Raw genomic sequence first — 10668 nt, 5'->3', positions numbered from 1 at the left:
CACCTTGAGAAGGATTACTTTGCAACCCCTAGGTTTTTCATTCAAGAATCATGTTAAGAGTCATGGGTTTAAATGCTAGGATTGATTAATAATGATAAAGATGTTCTTACCTTTATGTTAGGAGACGTGGAGAAAAGATTTTAGTCCTTAGGGTTTATGGGAATAAGAATAAGTCATAAAATTAACTGAATCCCGCTATTTAAATACACAGTTGGTGGTTGGTGAAATACGCCCAGGAATACGGACCGTATTTCAAAATACGGGCCGTAAACTCTGGCCGTATTTAACAATTAACAAAACAATGAGCAGTCTAGGGGAATGGGTGAAATACACCTAGAAATACGGACTGTATATTGAAATACGGGTTGTATTCTGTGGCCGTATTTAATGATAACAGAAACAGTGAGCAACCCAGGAAGGTGGTGAAATACGCCCAAGGAATGCGGACCGTATTTCAAAATACGGGCCGCATTCTTGGCCGTATTTACATTACCCAAAAACTGTAAAGTCCAATCCTCCAAGACACTTTCACACTTAACTCGGATTTACGAAGTGTCACATTTTCCCCGCTTTAAGATCATTCGTCCTCAAATGAGAATCACAGCCCAGAAAGAATTCACTAAACCACAAGTTATTTCGAACACACACAACGATTCATCTATGAATAATTTAAAACGCTAGCTCATACCTGCTATAGGGAACAAGTGAGGATATCTCTTCTTTATGCCCTCCTCTGTTTCCCATGTAGCTTCCTCAGTATTATGGTTTCGCCATAACACCTTGACCGAGGCCACATCCTTCATTCTCAACCTTATAACTTGACGATCTAGAATCTGAACCGGTTTTTCTTCATAGGTTAACCCTTCATTAATTTCAATCTCTTCAAGGTTCAATACATGGGAAGGATCAAGTTTGTACAATCTCAACATCGAAATGTGAAACACTGGATGCACCATGGCCATATCGGATGGCAACTTCAATTCATAAGCTACCGCCCCTATTTTCCTAACAATATCGTAAAGTCCAATGAAACGGGGACTAAGTTTCCCCTTCTTACTGTCACGACCCAACTAGGGGCCGCGACGGGTACCTGGGGCTAACCACCGAGCACCGCTCGTTCTATTACTCATCATACTAATTTAACGTTCTTTTATCAAATTTATACTCAAATCATAAGAAAATCATAGTTCATTTGGCAATATAAATACTTTTATATACATAAGCCTCTCGGTTATCAAAATGACAATATACACATATATATAGTAGTGACCTTGTGAGACCATATAACCCACACTGCACATCTACGAGCCTCTACTAGAGTGCTAGACATAAGGACGGGACAAGACCCCGTCATGCCCAAAATACATATACATGAATATACATAAAAGAATCAACCAACTAGCACCTCCGAAATAATGGAGTGCTCCTATAGATCTGCTAATAGCTCCTACGAGTCTGGGTCAAGATCACCTCCCTGTCTACCTGTGGGCATGAACACAGCGTCCAAAGAGAACGGACATCAGTACGAACATTGTACTGAGTATGAGAGGCATAAACAATAATGATACATCAATGAGATGAAAGGAATATTAATAGGGAGCATTTGTATATGACTGTCACATATAAGAGGGAATAACACATGCTGACTTACTCATACTCATCATCGTATCATGTATGCATAAATATACAAGTATAAGCTGCCCGTCCATATAGGTACGGTGTGATAATAATCAACCTGCGTCCAGGCCTCCCGCATCCGGGGTATAAGCGGCCCACTATAGTGGTGTGTATGTCTACCCGACCATATAGGTACGGTGTAATATCATCATCACATGGTCATCATAATGTGCTCATCATAGTATGCTCATCATAGTATACTCATCGTAATACATGCATGAAGACTCAAGGACAACTATACTTTATTGGGGTGATGTAAGGTCGTGATCCCCCAATTTCATTATGGAGCATTCGCAAGCATTCTGCCTCACCTTGAAAGAAGTAGTATATAAGGTGAGTGTGTACAATGTATAACAACATCGAATTTATGGTACTCTGCCTTACCTTGAAGGGACAATACATAAGGTGAGTGTGTACAATACATGACATACTTAACTTAATAGTATTCTGCCTTACCTCGAAGGGAATGATGTATGAGGTGAGTGCTTACAACATACGACATTATTAGCGTTATAGGAACGTCATATCATGAACTCTAGAATCCTTAGACTCAGGCTTATCATCATCATCATTGGACTCATAACATATCTCTTATCTCATATACCTATTCATGATCATAGGCTCTTGACTTTCCGGGATATATATAGGGAATTCATGGAGAGAAAGGAGAATCATACCATTGGATTCATGCCATAGAAAGAAAGGACTAGCCTCACATACCTTTGTCGCTTAACTATTTTATTGCTTGCTCGTTCTCCTTTAATGCACTCGTTCTACCTTCAAGAGAATTCGTATCGACATTAGCTAAACGGTTACAAGAACGTGCTTGCTAAAGCTAGAGAAAATTGGACGACATTTCCTTCGTTTATACAAATTTTCCCATATTCTATATCAACTCCAAACATTCATAACAACATTCACAATATCATAAACGACAAACATCATTCATTTATATTATCCACATTTCACAATTTCACTTTAATTCATCCATAATCATGACCATAGTTCACTATCGTGTTCTTTCACATATAATACTCATTCCATATTCTACATGTCATTCATAACCTATTTACAATCTCAACATATCCATTTTCATGATTCATTCCAACTACTACTCAACAATGTCAATGTTCACACTTTCATGACCCATTTCCTATATCTTACAATCCAAGTGTCTCCACTTCTCCATACTTTAAATAACATGAAAATACCATAAAACTTACCTTAGATAGTGTAGGAACAAGTCTTGAGTGGTATTACTCTTCTTGCACCAAAACCCTAGTTCACCTCTCTTGAAATTTCTTGACTTGGATGAACTTTGTGTGTTTCTCATACTTAGTTTTGTGGATTTGATGAAGTTGATCTTAAATGTTTACTTGGATTCTTGTATTGGAAGAGTTTGGAAAGTTCTAGAGAGCTATTGGGTCGTGGAGAGAGAAAATGGAATGAATTAAATGAACTTGGGTCATTATTTTATAAATGCAAAAGCTGTCCCGACGTCATTATACGGACAATTATACGGTCCGTATAAATTTATACGGTCCGTTTAATTGACCGTAAAACTTCTCCAGTGAGCGTCTCATTTTGTGTCACTTTGACGGCACATTATACGGGTCGTATAATTTTATACGGACCGTATAATTGTCCGTATAATGACGTCGGGACAGCTTTTGCAATTATACGGTCCATATAATTTGACCGTGAAATTGACCCTTCAGCAACTTCATTCGGTGACAATCCTACGGTCCATTATACGGGTCGTATAACATTTTACGGTCCGTATAATCGACCGTATAATCCATCCTTTCACTGATCATTTTCTTGCCACTTTATGTGATCTCCAACCCCTAGGGAACCTTCTCAGCACTTGTTTATCATTTCATTAACATTCTAAGGGACGTTATAAATCCTCTTCAAGGCACCATTTAGTTATCATTAACTCGGTACTCGTAATTTCTTTCCAACACACATCGTATGCCTTGCCTTCTCTCGGCAAACTTTCTTCTCTTATCTCAAATGCCTTTGAAATCTTAATTAGGGTCGTCAAGCGTCATTCCTTTCTTATTAAAATATTGTATACTCGTATTCTTCATTCGTCTATTCACTGTACGCAAATGGGGAATCTTCCAAGGTGTAACACTTACCAAACCGCATTACTCCCTTCATCGGCGACACTTTAAAGAACACCTTGTCACCAACAGAAAACTCTAGCTCACGCCGCCTCATATCCATATAGGACTTCTGTCTACTCTGAGCTATCTTGAGTTTTTGCACAATAAGATTGACCTTCTCAATTGCTTCATGAACTGAATCTGGACCCAGCAATTCCACTTCAGTTGGTTCAAACCAACCATTTGGAGACAGAAAATGGTTCCCATAAAGAGCCTTATAGGGAGCCATTTGAATACTCGCTTGGTAACTGTTGTTTTACACGAACTCCACAAGAGGTTAATGTTCATCCCAATTTCCTCCGAAATCTATAGCACAATCTCGCAGCATATCTTCCAGAGTCTGAATAGTTCTCTCTGCCTGCCCGTCAATTTGAGAATAGAAGGCAGTGCTCAATTTCACTCTAGTCTCCAAACCTTCCTGAAAGGATGTCCAAAAATGAGCAGTGAATTGCGTACCTCTGTCAGATATGATGAATGTCGAAATCCCATGCAATCTAACTATCTCCTTTAGGTATAGCTCGGCATACTTTGCCGTGGTATATGACATCTTCACAGGGAGAAAATGGGCGAACTTCGTGAGTCTATCCACTATCACCCAAATCGAATCAAACTTGGCCTTTGTGCGGGGTAGACCCACAACGAAATCCATATTGATCTCCTCCTACTTCTACTGCAGAATCTTGATATTCTGAGCCAGGCCTCCAGGCCTTTGATGTTCACCCTTCACCTGTTGACAGTTCACACACTTCGCCACAAAGTTAGAAATATCAACCTTCATGCTCTTCCACCAATAGTGTTGTCTCAAATCCATATATATCTTGGTGGATCCTGTATGAACCGAATATTTGGAACTATGCGCTTCCATCATTAATTCTTGTCGAAAACCATCAACATCGGGAACACACAATCTTCCTTGCAACCACAGAACACTATCACCAGTCCCAACAGTAAATGAAGTGTACTCACTTCTTTCCACTCCATCTCTCAACTTTCCCAGAAGCTCATCATCATATTGCTTAGTTTTAATCCTTTCCACAATGTCAGACCGTGATGGCGTGATTCCCACTAACTCCCCATCTTTAGTTTCATCAAGTCTGACCCCAAGGCTAGTAAGTCTTCGAATTTCCTTACCCATGGGCATGTCATGTGCACACAAATAAGCCAACGTGCCCATAGATTTTCTACTCAAAGCATCAGCAACCACATTAGCCTTACCAGGATGATACAAAATGTTCAAGTCATAATCTATTAACAACTCCAACCACCTCCTCTGTCTGAGATTCATCTCTCGCTGCTTAAAGATATATTGCAAGCTTTTATGGTTAGTAAAAACATCACAATGCTCACTATACAAATAATGACACCAAATTTTCAAGGCAAATACCACGGCAGCCAGCTCCAACTCATGAGTCGGATAATTCTTCTCATGCTTTTCAACTGTCACGAAGCATAAGCGATCACCTTACCGTTCTGCATCAATACACAACCCAAACCAATTATAGAAGCATCACAATACACCACATATCCACCAGACCCAGAAGGTAAAGTCAAAATAGGAGCCGAAGTCTACCTTGTCTTAAGCTCTTGGAAACTCTTTTCACAAGCTTCAGACCACTGAAACTTAGCAGTCTTCCGTGTCAATTTGGTCAATGGAGAGGCTATTGACAACAAGCCTTCCACAAACTTTCTGTAATAATTTGCCAAACCCAAGAAACTACGAATTTCAGTCGCACTAGTTGGTCTAGGACAATCCTTAACCGCTGAGATTTTCTGAGGATCTATTTTAATGTCGTCCCCAGTCACCACGTGACCCAAGAAAGACACAGACTCAAGCTAGAATTCACACTTAGAGAATTTTGCATAAAGCTCGTTCTCCTCAAGTGTTGTCAAAATTATCCTCAAATGATTAGCATGATCCTTATGATTCTTAGAGTACACCAAAATGTCATCAATAAACACAATAATGAAGGGGTCCAGATACGTCTTGAACACACGGTTCATCAAATCCATGAATGCAGAGGCGCATTAGTCAACCCAAAGGACATGACTAGAAACTCAAAGTGCCCATAGCGAGTGCGAAAAGCAGTTTTCGGGATATCCTCATCCTTTATCTTCAATTGATGATATCCAAACCTCAGGTCAATCTTCGAAAAGAACATAACACCCTGAAGTTGGTCAAACAAATCATCTATCCCAGGCAAGGGATACTTATTCCTAATGGTCACTTTATTAAGCTGACGGTAGTCAACACACATCCTAAGGGAACCGTCTGTCTTCCTAACAAACAATACTAGATCACCCCAAGGTGAGGAACTTGGTCGGATGAAACCTTTATCCAACAAGTCCTTCAACTGATCCTTTAATTCCCTTAGCTCTGCTGGAGCCATACGATAAGGTGGAATAGAAATAGGTTGGGTGTTGGGAATAACATAATTCCCAAAATCAATAACTCTATCCGGAGGGATACTAGGGAGATCTTCAGGGAATACTTTGGGATAATCACTGACTATGGGAACAAATGCAAATTCGGGTACTACGACTTTTGTATCATTAACCGCAACCAAATGGTAAATACACCCCTTAGTAATCATCCTATGAGCCTTACGATAGGAAATAAATCTACCCCTTGGCTTAGCAATTTCACCCTCCCACACAATAACAGGCTCTTCGAGAAAGATAAAACGAACTAACTTATGGCGACAATCCACATTAGCATAACACGCGGACAACCAGTCCATCCTCATAATTACATCAAAATCCACCATCTCTAGTTCATACAAATCAGCCACTCACGTCCCTTAATCACAACAAAACAATTTCTATATACCCTAGAAGCAATAACAAGAACACCAGAAGGCGTATCAACATCAAAGGATTCCAACAAAGGTTCGGGTTTCATACCCATATTAAGAGAAAAATAAGGGGTCACATAGGATAAATTTGAACCCGGATCAATCAATGAGTAAGCATCATGAGAACAGATGGTAAGGATACCTGTAACCACAGCGTCAGAAGCCTCAACTACCTCCTTACGAGTCATCCCATAAAGCCGAGCTGTCCCTCCACTAGAAGTGTTAGCAACTTCATTTCCTTTGCCATTGTTACGAGCATTCTGATTGTTATTGTTAGCATTACCAGCAGGCAGATTTTTAGCAGATGGAGGAACAGCTGAATCATTACTTTGTTTAGACATAGTAGCCACCTCACGTAGCCACTTCCTGCACTCCCTCTTAAGATGCCCCCTATTACCACAGTGATGACAGATACGATCTTCCCACACAGCGGACCGACTACTACCCTGGGAGAACCTGCTTTGGTTATTATTCTGCTGACCTTGCCTACCAGAAAGCACACTAGCATTCGAATATGCGCCAGACTGAGCAGGGGCAGAATACCCTTTACTCTACCCTCCCTTCTAATTATTACCATTGAAACCAACCGCCGAACAGACCTTTTTATTCTGATCTCGATCTACCCTCTCCTCATTTTTCAAACTCTCTTGTTGTTCAGCAAACCCAACCAAAGATGAGAAAGTACAAGTAGGAGACATAGCAACAGCAGCACATGCAGACTTGATACGTGGTACCAAGCCTTTCACAAAATGAGTCAACTTATGCTTTTCAATCAGAATCATATATAAAGTATACTTTGATAAATGGGTGAACTCCAAACTGTACTCACGAACCAACTTGTTACCCTGTTCCAGCTTTTCAAACTTCTTAGCCATAGCAAATCTTTCCTCATCAGACAAAACCCTTTCCACGAACGCCTCTTCAAATTCAGCCCATGTCGGAGCTAAAGCAGCATCACCCCTCTCAGATTCCCACATCTCCAACCATGCGTGAGCAACATCCTTCAACTAATAAGAAGCGAGCCTCACAGCTTCAGAATCCTGGGCATCCATTACCCTCAATGCCTTGAAGGTCTCATCTAAAAACTGTTGGGGGCCATCCATCTCTCGTGACCCGAAGAACTCCGGTGACTTTAAGTCGAGGAATTACTTAAGTCCGCCTCCACCATGGGGTCCCACACCTCTAGGCGGCTCCTGACCCGCAACCAATGCAGTCAACATTTGAATAGCCATTTGCATAGTACCAATCTCAAGCATACCCGCAACAGGAATAGGAGGACCACGCGGTACTGGAGGTGGTGCTAGCTTTCCAGCATCTTTTCTATTATCAGCATTCGCGCCCCTAAGATTTCGGTTAGTTATCATGGGTTGTGCTTGGTTACCATTTTTGGATTTCGTCAGAGCCATCTCTGCAAGGCTCGAGTTAACGAGCGAATTAGAACGATCCTAAAAGGACTTCAAGCTCTACAGCACAATCTAGAATCAAGAAGAATAGGAAACACCTATAAATGTCCTGGGAGTTTCTCGGTCATGCAGGTGATCATGCTGCACAAGGAAAACTCCACTAAACACAACTCCACAGACACCAACAATAATCCTAGGACGTATTTAACCTAGGCTCTGATACCAAGCTTGTCACGCCCCGAAACCCACCCTAGACGTGACCGGCATCCAAAGTCATGAACAACATCGGAAGGACCTAAAAGATGCAATAACGACACTTGAACCCGCCAGGCTCAACATTCACCTCCAACAGTTTAATAAATAAATTTAAATGAATCATGATATAAGAATAAAATTAGCGAAAGTCTTTATAAATTCACATGCCCAAGAGTTGAACAACTCAATAACTACCCAAAATAATTAATGCTATGGAGCTTCTAATATAAAGAATGATTGTCTAACACATCGGGACACAACCCACTAAAATGCTAACTAATAAATAAATATAATGAGTGTGTCCCACGAATGAACATGTGGGCACACCAAGTCAGCAGCAACAGCAAGTCCTTTCTGAGCGTCTGAAGTATCAAGAACCTGCTCTTCTCCGTTACCTAACATATCAACAGAAATAACAACGTATGCCAGAGTACTTCGTACTCAGTGAGGGCCTCGGGGACAATAAGTAATACGAAAATAGAGTACAACAATACATAAAGAAATCAGTCTTGATATCATGTGAAAATAATGTAAAAACAATTATTCGACTTGTGTATCTCAATAAGAATGATCAAAACTGATTATAAAGCCTCTTGTCAAGTTACCACTTCAAATATACCTTTCAATTGATCATGATTATCAACAACAATTCCATGTGAGAATAAGAATATCACACATGCCAATACAGGCCCAAGAATCAAGCACATCGAAGGGATGACCGTAGAGGTTCCCTAATCACAGCGCACCACACTGGAGTATGTAATTCTCGGTGGCTATCCTTCCTCCAGAATATCTAGGCATAAACCGTACTCCGGGTAGCGAACCCGGTAGTGGCCACTTTTCCTCCCAAAATGGCTAGGCAATTACCACACTAGGATCCATAGTTGCTACCTTTCCTCCCGAGTAGCTAGGCCAAACACAACAACAAATTTCATAGCATAGAAGCCGATTCACAATTTGTTTTAAAGTATGTCACGCCATCAATTAACATTAAGGTTCATTGTGCCTTTACAAAGATCCATAATTTCATAGATAATTTTGAAAACGTTTCCACTTCTTTCAACAAGATTCCATTGTCATAGTTCATTTTTAAAACATCCATGCCAACATTAACCCTCATTAATGACTAACTCTTACAGAAGAAAACGATTATGATTTCATGTACATATATAGAGGATAATACAATCAAGGTTTAATGTGGGCTTGTCCCCTCACGCACACCAACCACAACCAAAACATGAATTAGGGTTTTGTACGAGAAGTTCACCTTTTTATTCGATAAGAACTTTTGAGAAGAAGACATACATCCATAATAAAATTTTTAAAAGAGAGACATACCTTAATTAAGCCTTACGTAATTCAACAATTTACTTTTACAACGAAGAACACCCAAAACCCTAGCTTGAGTCACCTTGAGAAGGACTACTTTAAAAAACCTAGGTTTTTCATTCAAGAATCATGTTAAGAGTCATGGGTTTAAATGCTAGGATTGGTTAATAATGTTAAAGATGTTCTTACCTTTATGTTAGGAGACGTGGAGAAAAGATTTTCATCCTTAGGGTTTATGGGAATGAGCATAAGTCATAAATTAACTGAATCCCACTATTTAATACACAGTTGGCGGCTGGTGAAATACGCCCAGGAATACGGACCGTATTTCAAAATACGGGCCGTAAACTCTGGCCGTATTTAATAATTAACAAAACAGTGAGCAGTGAGCTTCTGTTTGCTATCTGAAACCACTTTAATGATTTTTCATCCATTTGTGAAGGGAAAATCTTTTCCTTATCAACTTCTTTGTATTTCTCGAGTACGGGTTTTAAATGGATTTTGTCCATTTCTCTGGGTTCTGATCGAATAAGTTAAGATGTAGACCAAAAATCCGAACGTTGAACAGGAAAGCCCCGCCCAAATTTTCAAACTCGTGACACCCTTTTGACATTTTTCGATTTCGAAATTTGAATACCAAACCCTAGCTTTGGTCTGCTATAAATGGTCGCTTCTTATTTCATTGTTGGGGGGAGTTCATTTTTCTAGCCGCCTCAATTCTCAAAAAATAGCAAACAGTCTTATTCGTTTCTTGACAGTGATTTAAAATATCATACAATATCTGCATACTTTAGAGCTTTTATCGTCCAAAATTACTTCTTCAATCTCGGTTTATACTTTAGTTGCAACAGAGATTTAGAACTCATTTGGGATTCGAGGTTTGAATCTAATCATAACGAGAGAGTAGATTCGACGCCGTCGACGCCCTAGTTCACTGCACCCGACAAAGGTGATTTTTCCTCCCTTAATTATTTAGTTAGT

This window comes from Lycium barbarum, chromosome 1 (assembly GCF_019175385.1).
Source record: "Lycium barbarum isolate Lr01 chromosome 1, ASM1917538v2, whole genome shotgun sequence".
NCBI classification, from domain to species: Eukaryota; Viridiplantae; Streptophyta; class Magnoliopsida; order Solanales; family Solanaceae; genus Lycium; species Lycium barbarum.
This window is presented reverse-complemented; position numbering follows the sequence as displayed.